This window comes from Phyllobates terribilis, unplaced genomic scaffold (genome assembly GCF_046119375.1).
Source record: "Phyllobates terribilis strain yellow unplaced genomic scaffold, ASM4611937v1 Scaffold_2__4_contigs__length_985480577, whole genome shotgun sequence".
NCBI lineage: Eukaryota > Metazoa > Chordata > Amphibia > Anura > Dendrobatidae > Phyllobates > Phyllobates terribilis.
The window spans coordinates 15,882,253-15,899,895 of record NW_027362762.1 but is presented as its reverse complement, the minus strand read 5'-3'; the positions used below and the strand labels follow the sequence as shown (position 1 = coordinate 15,899,895).

The 17,643-nt window shown below is 34.6% G+C and overlaps 1 protein-coding gene across 4 annotated transcripts in view; it reads right to left on the bottom strand.

Annotated features, from left to right (window-relative positions):
• Window positions 1–17,643, bottom strand: part of RHOG (ras homolog family member G) — a 145,744-nt gene that overhangs the window by 85,475 nt on the left and 42,626 nt on the right. The gene's annotated exons all lie outside the window — the stretch shown is intronic.

Below are 17,643 nucleotides of genomic sequence, written 5' to 3'. Positions count from 1 at the left end.
GATAGATGATAGATAATAGATGGATAATAGATAGATGATAGATAATAGATAATAGATAGATAATAGATAGATGATAGATAATAGATGGATAATAGATAATAGATAGATGATAGATAATAGATAGATAATAGATAGATGATAGATAATAGATAGATAATAGATGATAGATAGATAATAGATAGATGATAGATGATAGATAGATAATAGATAGATAGATAATAGATAGATAATAGATAGATGATAGATAATAGATAGATAATAGATAGATGATAGATAATAGATAGATGATAGATAGATAATAGATAGATGATAGATAATAGATAGATGATAGATAGATAATAGATAATAGATAGATGATAGATAATAGATAGATGATAGATAATAGATAGATAATAGATGATAGATAGATAATAGATAGATGTCAGGCAAAAGGTATTTTTGCCCGAGTTTTAAAAAATGAGAGATGTTTTTAAAAAAGAAAACCCCCCCACCCCCTATCCGTTTGTAAGAAGACATAGAGAACTGCAGTGCTGACCCCCACCCTAAGAATTTTTATTAGCGTCGTAAACTCTCAGTGTAGCACAGCTTCTAGCTCAAACTAGATTATTCCCTCCAAAATTGCCATTGTTTAAAAGCTTGTACAGTTAATGTAGAATTTAAAAAACGCACATGACGGTTACTAATCCAGGGAACACATTTTTGGAATGTTCACATCTGCCTGGTTACAATGATATATTTTTCATAACTGAGATACCCCCAGAAATCGAGGAATTGGTTTCTTAGCTTCTGAGCATCATAGAGAGGTCCTGTTTAATATCCATCTGCATGAAAATTAGTGACGGCCAACATGATGTCTCCATCTTGGATGTGGGACCCCCTCACACCAAGATATGAAATCTGAAGGTTTCTATGTTCTATGCAGCTGGGCGGTTTCACAAAACCGAGCCCCCGTGTGAGGTAGACAAAATGGGCGGTTCCTAATAATTTGGCCCTGTTACTAAAAAGCAAATCGGCCATTTTCAGGTCATTCTTCTTAGGGACGTCGAACGCACGCACATCACGCGGCGTAAGAAGAATCACCTCTAATTTACGGGGAGCCGTCCCCCCCACAGAATCTGAGACCATCACCTTGTGAAGCAGGTTTTGCTATTACTTATCCCTTTTATTTTAATAACTGTTGATGCATACATGTAAATTGTCTCCTTTATAATATCTTGTATATACTTTGTAAACACTGCCCCCCTTTTGGGAGTAAATCATTAATTATTTACCAGTTTCTTTCTTCTTGTCCTATGTCGAGCAAACACGTTCCTCACTCGCTAATTCACGTTACCTACCAGGTACCCGATCCACCTGTTAAGCGATCGGTGGTGGCAGTATACCAGTATTTATGTGATATTGTGGTTTGAGGGTGGCTGGTCGGAGGTATATATACGTTCCTGGAAGGAACTGGTGGTATATATACGTCCTGTCACATCACGTGCCGCAATAGTCGACATAAATTAGAGCAGCTGCACCCGTGCTTATCCTTTGTCAATACCGTGTTTGACCAGCAGGATAAGGGGGCGCCAGAGAGCTGCAAGGTCTGACCCAAGAGTGGGTGTTGTTTTCATGACAAATTGGTGGCAAGCGGTGGGATCATAGGACATTAGTGATCGGGTTTGAGCAATCATTCCTCTCACTAAAAACTTGCACAAAAGTTTTGAAGATCGAACTCAGTGTTTATTAGATCTGAGACAATACTGTATGTGTAGCAGTTACCCCTACCCTTCTTCGATTTTTCTTTTCTATTTTTATTTTGGTGATCATGGTCGTAGTTGGGGAGTCCTGGTATCACCAGCAGAAAAAGGACACTCTTATTGGAATATGTATAATCAAAGGCATTGACCCCCACGGCAAAAGCAAAGAACAAATGATTTCTGAACTGTTACAAGATGCTGCAGAGCCCGTCCGACAGCAGAGCCCTGATGAGGGGGCGGCCAGCCAAGGCCCGGATGGCGCTGCTGCCGGGGTCCAACCGGTGATTGCCAGCCATACCCGCAACCAGGGTAGTGTGGACCCCCACCTGCAGATGGCCTTGGAGGAGCTCGCCACAGACGATCATGATGGACGACTGCAGCTGATCCTGAAATTCCAGGAGCGGGCTGAGCGACAAGCCCAAGCTGACCGAGAGGCTGCTGAGCGACGAGCCCAAGCTGACCGACAACACCAGCTGGAGCTAGCCCGGATTCAGAAGGAGTCGCCCTCTACGCAGACCCGTGAGTCCAACAGTGCCAGCTGCTTTAAACCTCGTCCTGAGCACTTCCCTGTGATGGAAAAGGATGGGGACTTGGACACATTTCTGCGAGGCTTTGAAAAGGCCTGCAGGCAGTATCAGCTGCCCATCGACCAATGGGCAAGATATTTGACTCCAGGGCTCCGAGGAAAAGCTTTGGAGGTGTTTGCTTCCCTCCCTCGAGAGCAGGATGGAGACTATGAGGCCGTCAAGCAGGCCCTGATAAAAAAGTACCAGCTGACTCCGGAGGTTTACCGGAAAAAATTCAGAACCCTCCAACGTGGACCACAGGACACCTACCGTGATGTGGTAGACGGGCTCAGAACCAACTTTGAGCAGTGGATCCAAGGACTGTCAGCGACCACCTTTGAGCAGCTAAAGGACCTGATGGTGAAAGACCAGTTCCTGCATCTGTGTCCGACTGAGGTACGGCAGTTCGTGATGGATCGGGAGCCACCTGATGCCAATAAAGCAGCGCAGATCGCAGACACCTACGAGGCTAACCGGAGACCAGAGGTGCGGAAGCCGGTCGTCGCCAGCTGGAAAGGGGGTAAGCCATCAACCACCATCCCTGCCCCTGCCAGCCGACCTTCCGGAGGCCTTTTTCCCATTGCCAAGGCCCTGCCTGCATCCGATGCCCGCAGGTGTTATTCCTGCAACCAGACTGGTCATCTCAGCGCCACTTGCCCAGAGAAGCAGAGGAAGAACCCCCCATCCAAGGCCCCAGGGCCTAATGCCTCAGTTCTTTTGGTGGGTGGGCCGGTTGGGAGGGCCTGTGAAAACTTTCAGTCTGTCAGGGTGGGGAACACTCTCACTGTAGGCCTCAAGGACACGGGGGCCGAACGAACCCTCATCCGACCCGAACTGGTGTCCCCTGAAGCGCTTATTCCAGGAAAGACCCTGACTGTCACTGGGAATGGGGGCGTCCGATGCCCCTTGCCCATGGCCCGGGTTTTTATTGATTGGGGTGCGGGGAGTGGGGTGAAGGAAGTGGGAGTATCCAAAAACCTACCTGCAAATGTTTTGTTGGGAACTGATTTGGGGAGGATGTTTGCTTATTATGTCCCTGACACCCCTCCCCGATCTGATGCGGTTGGTAAGGTTAATACTGATACTATGAATGTCAATGCTTTACCTGATGATGATGATGATGAGGATGATGATGATGATGATGATGTTGTTGTCTTGGAAGGTACAGGAGAACTCAGCCATGTCACTCTGCGGGGTGTTGTTGCTGAGGATCCCCTAGCCGGAGCAAATGTCAGTGCCAAGGGTAATGGGGAGAGGCACGAGGACCATGAAGCAGGTGGTGCTGTGCCAGTGACCAGTGTCACAACAGAAGGTGACCTGGCTGATAGTCGCTGCCCCATACGTAGCACTGTGCCTGAGGTAATGGAGGATGATGGAGAAGTAGTTCTCATGGCCTCGCAGGCTAATGAGACGGGGTTATTCCCCGGGGAGACGGCCTATATAGCCGCTGTTACCCGCAGTCAGAGTGCCCAGAACGCAAGTAACGCCCTGCCTTCTGGACCCTCCTCGAACAGAGGAATAACTGAATCAGGTATGGACCCAGAGCCGGTCCCAGAGGGTCCCAGTGAGGACGTGGCCTTAACCTCACTTCTGGCTTCCTCCAGCCAGGAGTTTCAGGCAGCTCTGCACTCAGATGCTAGCCTGGAGACGTTAAGGAGCCTCGCGGAGAAACCCACCTCCGAGTCGGATAAGGAGAGGGTATTCTGGGACCAAGGGAGGTTGTACCGGGAGACAGTTCCCTGTACACCCCAACAGGAGTGGCTGAGGGAAAGACAGCTGGTCGTCCCCTACCAATTCAGGGATGAGTTGTTGCGGATCGCCCATGAAATTCCACTCGCTGGACACTTGGGGGTCAGCAAAACCAAGGCCCGGCTGTCTCATCACTTTTATTGGCCCAAAATGAGGACAGATGTGGTGAACTACTGTCGATCCTGTACCACGTGTCAAAGAGTGGGAAAGTCAGGGCCGGCCCCCAAAGCCCCCCTGATCTCTTTGCCAGTGATAGAGGAGCCTTTCCAGAGGATTGCTGTGGACATTGTGGGACCACTGGCCATACCCAGCAGCTCTGGAAAACGATTCATCCTTACCGTGGTAGACTATGCTACCCGGTATCCGGAGGCAGTAGCCCTGTCCTCAATTAGGGCGGATAAGGTGGCGGACGCCCTCTTGGCCATCTTTTCGCGAGTAGGATTTCCCAGGGAGATGCTTACCGACCAGGGGACTCAGTTCATGTCACGCTTAATGGAGGCCCTATGTAAGAAAATGCAGGTGCAGCATTTGGTATCGAGTGCGTATCACCCACAGACCAATGGTTTGTGTGAGCGATTCAACAGTACCCTCAAACAGATGTTAAAAATGCTGGTTGAGACCCAGGGTCGCGACTGGGAGCGTTACCTCCCACACCTGCTATTTGCTTACAGAGAGGTTCCACAGGCCTCGACGGGGTTCTCCCCCTTTGAGCTCCTGTATGGCAGGCGTGTCCGAGGACCCCTTGGGTTGATAAGGGAATTCTGGGAAGAAGAGCCGAGCTCCCCAGGAGTGTCCATCGTGGAGTATGTCATGCGCTTCCGTGACAAGATGCAGACCTTGACGCAGTTGGTGCATAACAACATGGCGCAAGCCCAGGCTGACCAGAAGCATTGGTACGACCAGAACGCCCGAGAACGGACCTACCAGGTGGGTCAGAAGGTGTGGGTGCTGGTCCCCGTACCAAAGGACAAGCTTCAGGCGGCTTGGGAAGGCCCGTACGTCATTCACCAACAGCTCAACCCGGTCACCTACGTGATCACACTGGACCACGAGCGGGGTAGGCGGAAGGCGTTTCACGTTAATATGATGAAGGCTCATCAAGAACGTGGAACCTGCGTCCTACCGGTCTGCAACCTGCCCGAGGATGGGGAGGATGACCCCCTCTTGGACATGCTCGCCCAAGCGAAGGCCAGCGGGTCCCTAGAGGATGTAGAGCTAAGCGACTTGCTATCCGCAGACCAGAGGTCTCAGATGCAAGCAGTGCTGAAACCCTTCCAAGCAGTGTTCACCAACCTGCCTGGCAGGACTGAAGTGGCGGTCCATGAAGTGGACACCGGGAATCATGCCCCACTCCGGCGGACAGCCTATCGAATCTCCGACGAGGTGCAGCATGTCATGCGCCAGGAGGTCGAGGAGATGCTGCAGTTGGGGGTGATTAAGCGGTCCAAGAGCGCGTGGGCCTCACCTGTAGTCCTGGTGCCTAAGAAGGACCGGACCACCCGGTTCTGTGTGGACTACAGGGGGCTCAACGCTATCACCGCCTCTGACGCACAACCAATGCCACGCATTGAGGAGCTGCTGGAGCGGTTAGCCAGCGCGAGCTATCTCTCCATTATGGATTTGAGTCGGGGATATTGGCAGATTCCCTTGAGCCCCGGGGCCCAGGAGAAGTCCGCCTTTATCACCCCCTTCGGATTGTATGAATCCACGGTCATGCCCTTCGGCATGAAAAATGCCCGTGCCACGTTCCAGCGAATGGTCAACCACCTGCTCCAGGGACTGGAGAGGTACGCAGTGGCGTACCTGGATGACATTGCCATCTTCAGTCCCACCTGGGAGGATCACCTCGAGCATCTGCAGCAGGTGCTCAGGCGCATTCACCAGGCGGGCTTGACCATCAATCCGGGAAAGTGCCAGATGGGCATGAACGAGGTCCACTACCTGGGGCACCGGGTAGGTGGGGGTACTCTGAAGCCAGAGCCTGGGAAGGTGGACGCTATCGTGTCCTGGCCCACCCCCAGGACCAAGAAGCAGGTGCAGTCCTTCTTGGGCACCGCAGGGTACTATAGACGCTTCGTGCAGGACTATAGTAGCCTTGCGAAGCCCTTGACAGACCTCACCAGGAAGAGCCTACCCCACTCCGTCAAATGGACGGATGAATGCGAGGTGGCCTTTAGGGCTTTGAAGACTGCCCTGAGCAGCTCTCCTGTACTAAAGGCGGTCGACGGCACACGGCCACTCTTAGTACAGACCGACGCCAGTGAGTTTGGCCTCGGTGCTGTACTCAGCCAGGTCGACTCGGGGAACCAAGAACACCCCGTGTTGTACCTAAGCCGGAAACTGCTGCCGAGGGAAGTGGCCTATTCCACCATAGAGAAGGAGTGCCTGGCCATTGTATGAGCCCTCAACCGCTTACAGCCTTACTTGTACGGGCGCCCCTTCACTGTCGTGACTGACCACAACCCCCTGAGTTGGCTGCACACCATGTCAGGTGCCAACGGAAGGTTGTTACGCTGGAGCCTCACCCTCCAGCAGTACGACTTTACCGTTCAACACCGCAAGGGCAGCGAGCATGGCAATGCCGATGGGTTGTCCCGGCGAGGGGAGCCTCCAGACATACGCTTGGAGGAGTACCAGAAGGTCCTACCTCCATAGCGCAGTCTAAAAGGGGGAGGTGTCAGGCAAAAGGTATTTTTGCCCGAGTTTTAAAAAATGAGAGATGTTTTTAAAAAAGAAAAACCCCCCACCCCCTATCCATTTGTATGAAGACATAGAGAACTGCAGTGCTGACCCCCACCCTAAGAATTTTTATTAGCGTCGTAAACTCTCAGTGTAGCACAGCTTCTAGCTCAAACTAGATTATTCCCTCCAAAATTGCCATTGTTTAAAAGCTTGTACAGTTAATGTAGAATTTAAAAAACGCACATGACGGTTACTAATCCAGGGAACACATTTTTGGAATGTTCACATCTGCCTGGTTACAATGATATATTTTTCATAACTGAGATACCCCCAGAAATCGAGGAATTGGTTTCTTAGCTTCTGAGCATCATAGAGAGGTCCTGTTTAATATCCATCTGCATGAAAATTAGTGACGGCCAACATGATGTCTCCATCTTGGATGTGGGACCCCCCCACACCAAGATATGAAATCTGAAGGTTTCTATGTTCTATGCAGCTGGGCGGTTTCACAAAACCGAGCCCCCGTGTGAGGTAGACAAAATGGGCGGTTCCTAATAATTTGGCCCTGTTACTAAAAAGCAAATCGGCCATTTTCAGGTCATTCTTCTTAGGGACGTCGAACGCACGCACATCACGCGGCGTAAGAAGAATCACCTCTAATTTCCGGGGAGCCGTCCCCCCCACAGAATCTGAGACCATCACCTTGTGAAGCAGGTTTTGCTATTACTTATCCCTTTTATTTTAATAACTGTTTATGCATACATGTAAATTGTCTCCTTTATAATATCTTGTATATACTTTGTAAACACTGCCCCCCTTTTGGGAGTAAATCATTAATTATTTACCAGTTTCTTTCTTCTTGTCCTATGTCGAGCAAACACGTTCCTCACTCGCTAATTCACGTTACCTACCAGGTACCCGATCCACCTGTTAAGCGATCGGTGGTGGCAGTATACCAGTATTTATGTGATATTGTGGTTTGAGGGTGGCTGGTCGGAGGTATATATACGTTCCTGGAAGGAACTGGTGGTATATATACGTCCTGTCACATCACGTGCCGCAATAGTCGACATAAATTAGAGCAGCTGCACCCGTGCTTATCCTCTGTCAATACCGTGTTTGACCAGCAGGATAAGGGGGCGCCAGAGAGCTGCAAGGTCTGAACCAAGAGTGGGTGTTGTTTTCATGACAATAGATGATAGATAATAGATAGATGATAGATAATAGATAGATAATAGATAGATGATAGATAATAGATAGATAATAGATAATAGATAGATAATAGATAGATAATAGATGATAGATAGATGATAGATAGATGATAGATAATAGATAGATAATAGATAGATAATAGATAGATAATAGATGATAGATAATAGATAGATAATAGATAATAGATGATAGATAATAGATAGATAATAGATAGATGATAGATAATAGATAGATAATAGATAGATAATAGATAGATAATAGATAATAGATAGATAATAGATAGATAATAGATAATAGATAGATAATAGATAGATGATAGATAATAGATGATAGATAATAGATAGATAATAGATAATAGATGATAGATAATAGATAGATGATAGATAATAGATGGATAATAGATGATAGATAATAGATAGATAATAGATAGATGATAGATAATAGATAGATAATATATAGATGATAGATAATAGATGGATAATAGATGATAGATAATAGATAGGTGATAGATAATAGATAGATGATAGATAATAGATAGATAATAGATAGATAATAGATAATAGATAGATAATAGATAGATAATAGATAGATGATAGATAATAGATGGATAATAGATAATAGATAGATAATATATAATAGATAGATAATAGATAGATGATAGATAATAGATGATAGATAATAGATAGATGATAGATAATAGATTATAGATAATAGATAGATGATAGATAATAGATGGATAATAGATGATAGATAATAGATAGATAATAGATAGATGATAGATAATAGATAGATAATATATAGATGATAGATAATAGATGGATAATAGATGATAGATAATAGATAGGTGATAGATAATAGATAGATGATAGATAATAGATAGATAGATAATAGATAGATGATAGATAATAGATAGATAATAGATAGATGATAGATAATAGATGATAGATAGATGATAGATAATAGATGGATAATAGATGATAGATAATAGATAGATAATAGATAGATGATAGAAAATAGATAGATAATAGATAGATGATAGATAATAGATGGATAATAGATGATAGATAGATAATAGATAGATAATAGATAATAGATAGATGATAGATAATAGATGGATAATAGATAGATGATAGATAATAGATAGATAATAGATAGATGATAGATAGATGATAGATAATAGATGGATAATAGATAATAGATAGATAATAGATAGATGATAGATAATAGATGGATAATAGATAATAGATAGATAATAGATAGATAATAGATAGATGATAGATAATAGATAGATGATAGATAGATAATAGATAGATAATAGATAGATGATAGATAATAGATAGATGATAGATAGATAATAGATAGATAATAGATAGATATAGATGATAGATAGATAATAGATAGATGATAGATAGATAATAGATAGATGATAGATAATAGATAGATGATAGATAGATAATAGATAGATAGATAATAGATAGATATAGATAATAGATAGATAATAGATAGATGATAGATAGATAATAGATAGATGATAGATAATAGATAGATAATAGATGGATAATAGATAATAGATAGATAATAGATAGATGATATATAATAGATAGATAATAGATAGATGATAGATAATAGATGATAGATAATAGATAGATGATAGATAATAGATAGATAATAGATAGATAATAGATAGATAATAGATAATAGATAGATGATAGATAATAGATAGATGATAGATAATAGATGGATAATAGATAATAGATAGATGATAGATAATAGATAGATGATAGATAATAGATAGATGATAGATAATAGATAGATAATAGATCGATGATAGATAATAGATAGATAATAGATAGATGATAGATAATAGATAGATGATAGATAGATGATAGATGGATAATAGATAATAGATAGATGATAGATGGATAATAGATAATAGATAGATGATAGATAATAGATAGATAATAGATAGATAGATAATAGATAGATGATAGATAATAGATAGATGATAGATAATAGATTGATAATAGATAGATAATAGATGGATAATAGATAGATGATAGATAATAGATGGATAATAGATAATAGATAGATGATAGATAATAGATAGATGATAGATAATAGATGGATAATAGATAGATGATAGATAATAGATAGATAATAGATGGATAATAGATAGATAATAGATGGATAATGGATAATAGATAGATGATAGATGGATAATAGATAGATGATAGATAATATATAGATAATAGATAGATAGATAATAGATAATAGATAGATGATAGATAATAGATAGATGATAGATAATAGATTGATAATAGATAGATAATAGATGGATAATGGATAATAGATAGATAATAGATAATAGATAGATAATAGATGGATAATAGATAATAGATAGATGATAGATAGATGATAGATAATAGATAGATGATAGATAGATAATAGATAGATAATAGATAGATGATAGATAATAGATAGATGATAGATAGATAATAGATAGATAATAGATAGATATAGATGATAGATAGATAATAGATAGATGATAGATAGATAATAGATAGATGATAGATAGATAATAGATAGATGATAGATAATAGATAGATGATAGATAGATAATAGATAGATAGATAATAGATAGATATAGATAATAGATAGATAATAGATAGATGATAGATAGATAATAGATAGATGATAGATAATAGATAGATGATAGATAATAGATAGATAATAGATGGATAATAGATAATAGATAGATAATAGATAGATGATATATAATAGATAGATAATAGATAGATGATAGATAATAGATGATAGATAATAGATAGATAATAGATGATAGATAATAGATAGATAATAGATAGATAATAGATAGATAATAGATAATAGATAGATGATAGATAATAGATAGATGATAGATAATAGATGGATAATAGATAGATGATAGATGATAGATAATAGATAGATGATAGATAATAGATAGATGATAGATAATAGATAGATAATAGATCAATGATAGATAATAGATAGATAATAGATAGATGATAGATAATAGATAGATGATAGATAGATGATAGATAGATGATAGATGGATAATAGATAATAGATAGATGATAGATGGATAATAGATAATAGATAGATGATAGATAATAGATAGATAATAGATAGATAGATAATAGATAGATAATAGATAGATGATAGATAATAGATAGATGATAGATAATAGATTGATAATAGATAGATAATAGATGGATAATAGATAGATGATAGATAATAGATGGATAATAGATAATAGATAGATGATAGATAATAGATAGATGATAGATAATAGATGGATAATAGATAGATGATAGATAATAGATAGATAATAGATGGATAATAGATAGATAATAGATGGATAATGGATAATAGATAGATGATAGATGGATAATAGATAGATGATAGATAATAGATAGATAATAGATAATAGATAGATAGATAATAGATAGATGATAGATAATAGATAGATGATAGATAATAGATTGATAATAGATAGATAATAGATGGATAATGGATAATAGATAGATAATAGATAATAGATAGATAATAGATGGATAATAGATAATAGATAGATGATAGATAATAGATAGATAATAGATAGATGATAGATAATAGATGGATAATAGATAGATGATAGATAATAGATAGATAATAGATGGATAATAGATAGATAATAGATGGATAATGGATAATAGATAATAGATAGATGATAGATGATAGATAATAGATAGATGATAGATAATAGATAGATAATAGATCGATGATAGATAATAGATAGATGATAGATAATAGATAGATAATAGATGGATAATAGATAATAGATAGATAATAGATAGATAATAGATAGATAATAGATGGATAATGGATAATAGATAATAGATAGATGATAGATAATAGATGGATAATAGATAATAGATAGATGATAGATAATAGATGGATAATAGATAGATGATAGATAATAGATGGATAATAGATAGATGATAGATAATAGATGGATAATAGATAGTTGATAGATAATAGATAGATGATAGATAATAGATGGATAATAGATAGATGATAGATAATAGATAGATAATAGATGGATAATAGATAATAGATAGATAATAGATAATAGATAGATGATAGATAATAGATAGATAATAGATAGATGATAGATAATAGATGGATAATAGATAGATGATAGATAATAGATGGATAATAGATAATAGATAGATGATAGATAATAGATGGATAATAGATAGATGATAGATAATAGATGGATAATAGATAATAGATACATGATAGATAATAGATGGATAATAGATAGATGATATATAATAGATAGATAATAGATAGATGATAGATAATAGATGTTAGATAATAGATAGATAATAGATAGATAATAGATGATAGATAATAGATAGATAATAGATAGATAATAGATAATAGATAGATGATAGATAATAGATAGATAATAGATAGATGATAGATAATAGATAGATGATAGATAATAGATGGATAATAGATAATAGATAGATAATAGATAGATGATAGATAATAGATAATAGATAGATGATAGATAATAGATAGATGATAGATAATAGATAGATAATAGATAGATGATAGATAATAGATGGATAATAGATAGATGATAGATAAGAGATGGATAATAGATAGATGATAGATAATAGATAGATAATAGATAGATGATAGATAATAGATGGATAATAGATAATAGATAGATAATAGATGGATAATAGATAATAGATAGATGATAGATAATAGATAGATAATAGATAGATGATAGATAATAGATGGATAATAGATAGATGATAGATAATAGATAGATGATAGATAATAGATAGATAATAGATAGATGATATATAATAGATAGATAATAGATAGATGATAGATAATAGATGATAGATAATAGATAGATGATAGATAATAGATGATAGATAATAGATAGATAATAGATAGATAATAGATAGATAATAGATAATAGATGATAGATAATAGATAGATGATAGATAATAGATGGATAATAGATAATAGATGATAGATAATAGATAGATGATAGATAATAGATAGATAATAGATCAATGATAGATAATAGATAGATAATAGATAGATGATAGATAATAGATAGATGATAGATAGATGATAGATAGATGATAGATGGATAATAAATAGATGATAGATGGATAATAGATAATAGATAGATGATAGATAATAGATAGATAATAGATAGATAGATAATAGATAGATAATAGATAGATGATAGATAATAGATAGATGATAGATAATAGATTGATAATAGATAGATAATAGATGGATAATAGATAATAGATAGATGATAGATAATAGATGGATAATAGATAATAGATAGATGATAGATAATAGATAGATGATAGATAATAGATAGATGATAGATAGATGATAGATAATAGATAGATAATAGATGGATAATAGATAGATAATAGATGGATAATGGATAATAGATAGATGATAGATGGATAATAGATAATAGATAGATGATAGATAATAGATAGATAATAGATAATAGATAGATAGATAATAGATAGATGATAGATAATAGATAGATGATAGATAATAGATTGATAATAGATAGATAATAGATGGATAATGGATAATAGATAGATAATAGATAATAGATAGATGATAGATAATAGATAGATAATAGATAGATGATAGATAATAGATGGATAATAGATAGATGATAGATAATAGATAGATAATAGATGGATAATAGATAGATAATAGATGGATAATGGATAATAGATAATAGATAGATGATAGATGATAGATAATAGATAGATGATAGATAATAGATAGATGATAGATAATAGATAGATAATAGATCGATGATAGATAATAGATAGATAATAGATAGATGATAGATAATAGATAGATAATAGATGGATAATAGATAGATAATAGATGGATAATGGATAATAGATAGATGATAGATAATAGATGGATAATAGATAATAGATAGATGATAGATAATAGATGGATAATAGATAGATGATAGATAATAGATGGATAATAGATAGTTGATAGATAATAGATAGATGATAGATAATAGATGGATAATAGATAGATGATAGATAATAGATAGATAATAGATGGATAATAGATAATAGATAGATGATAGATAATAGATAATAGATAGATGATAGATAATAGATAGATAATAGATAGATGATAGATAATAGATGGATAATAGATAGATGATAGATAATAGATGGATAATAGATAATAGATAGATGATAGATAATAGATGGATAATAGATAGATGATAGATAATAGATGGATAATAGATAGATGATAGATAATAGATGGATAATAGATAGATGATATATAATAGATAGATAATAGATAGATGATAGATAATAGATTATAGATAATAGATAATAGATAGATAATAGATGATAGATAATAGATAGATAATAGATAATAGATAGATGATAGATAATAGATAGATAATAGATAGATGATAGATAATAGATGGATAATAGATAATAGATAGATAATAGATAGATGATAGATAATAGATGGATAATAGATAATAGATAGATGATAGATAATAGATAGATGATAGATAATAGATAGATAATAGATAGATGATAGATAATAGATGGATAATAGATAGATGATAGATAATAGATGGATAATAGATAGATGATAGATAATAGATGGATAATAGATAGTTGATAGATAATAGATAGATAATAGATAGATGATAGATAATAGATGGATAATAGATAATAGATAGATAATAGATGGATAATAGATAATAGATAGATGATAGATAATAGATAGATAATAGATAGATGATAGATAATAGATAGATGATAGATAATAGCTGGATAATAGATAATAGATAGATAATAGATAATAGATGGATAATAGATAATAGATAGATGATAGATAATAGATAGATGATAGATAATAGATGGATAATAGATAATAGATAGATGATAGATAATAGATAGATGATAGATAATAGATGGATAATAGATAGATGATAGATAATAGATAGATGATAGATAATAGATAGATAATAGATAGATAATAGATAGATAGATGATAGATAATACATGATAGATAGATGATAGATAATAGATAGATAATAGATGGATGATAGATAATAGATAGATGATAGATAATAGATAGATAATAGATAGATGATAGATAATAGATGGATAATAGATGGATAATAGATAGATGATAGATAATAGACAGATAATAGATAGATGATAGATAATAGATGGATAATAGATAGATGATAGATAATAGATGGATAATAGATAGATGATAGATGGATAATAGATAATAGATAGATGAGAGATAATAGATGGATAATAGATAGATGATAGATAATAGATAGATGATAGATAATAGATAGATAATAGATAGATGATAGATAATAGATGGATAATAGATAGATGATAGATAATAGATAGATGATAGATAATAGATAGATAATAGATAGATGATAGATAATAGATGGATAATAGATGGATAATAGATAATAGATAGATGATAGATAATAGATAGATGATAGATAATAGATAGATAATAGATAGATGATAGATAATAGATGGATAATAGATAGATGATAGATGGATAATAGATAGATAATAGATGGATAATAGATAATAGATAGATGATAGATAATAGATAGATGATAGATAATAGATGGATAATAGATAGATAATAGATAGATGATAGATAATAGATAGATAATAGATGATAGATAGATGATAGATAATAGATAGATGATAGATAGATGATAGATAATAGATGGATAATAGATAGATAATAGATAGATGATAGATAGATGATAGATAGATGATAGATAATAGATAGATAATAGATAGATAATAGATAGATGATAGATAATAGATAGATAATAGATAGATGATAGATAATAGATAGATAATAGATAGATAATAGATAGATAGATAATAGATAGATGATAGATAGATAATAGATAATAGATAGATGATAGATAATAGATAGATAATAGATAGATAATAGATAGATGATAGATAATAGATGGATAATAGATAGATGATAGATAGATAATAGATAGATGATAGATAATAGATAGATGATAGATATATGATAGATAGATAATAGATAGATAATAGATGATAGATAGATGATAGGTAATAGATGGATAATAGATAATAGATGATAATAGATAGATAATAGATAGATAATAGATAGATGATAGATAATAGATAGATAATAGATAGATAATAGATCGATGATAGATAATAGATAGATAATAGATAGATGATAGATAGATAATAGATAGATAATAGATAGATAGATAATAGATAGATGATAGATAATAGATAGATAATAGATAGATGATAGATAGATGATAGATAGATAATAGATAATAGATGGATAATAGATAATAGATGATAATAGATAGATAATAGATAGATAATAGATAGATGATAGATAATAGATAGATAATAGATAGATAATAGATCGATGATAGATAATAGATAGATGATAGATAGATAATAGATAGATAATAGATAGATAATAGATGATAGATAGATAATAGATAATAGATGGATGATAGATAATAGATAGATAATAGATAGATGATAGATAGATAATAGATGGATGATAGATAATAGATGGATGATAGATAATAGATGATAGATAATAGATAGATGATAGATAGATAACAGATAGATAATAGATGATAGATAATAGATAGATAATAGATGATAGATAATAGATAGATAATAGATGATAGATAATAGATAGATGATAGATAGATAACAGATAGATAATAGATGATAGATAATAGATAGATGATAGATATATGATAGATAGATAATAGATAGATAATAGATGATAGATAGATGATAGATAATAGATGGATAATAGATAATAGATGATAATAGATAGATAATAGATAGATAATAGATAGATAATAGATAATAGATAGATAATAGATAGATAATTGATAATAGATCGATGATAGATAATAGATAGATAATAGATAGATGATAGATAGATAATAGATAGATAATAGATAGATAGATAATAGATAGATAATAGATAGATGATAGATAGATGATAGATAGATAATAGATAATAGATGGATAATAGATAATAGATGATAATAGATAGATAATAGATAGATAATAGATAGATGATAGATAATAGATAGATAATAGATAGATAATAGATCGATGATAGATAATAGATAGATGATAGATAGATGATAGATAGATAATAGATAATAGATGGATGATAGATAATAGATAGATAATAGATAGATGATAGATAGATAATAGATGGATGATAGATAATAGATGATAGATAATAGATGATAGATAGATGATAGATAATAGATAGATCATAGATAATAGATAGATAATAGATAGATGATAGATAGATAATAGATGATAGATAATAGATAGATGATAGATAGATAACAGATAGATAATAGATAGATAGATAATAGATAGATAATAGATGATAGATAATAGATAGATAATAGATGATAGATAATAGATAGATGATAGATAGATAATAGATAATAGATAGATGATAGATAATAGATAGATAATAGATGATAGATAATAGATAGATGATAGATAGATAACAGATAGATA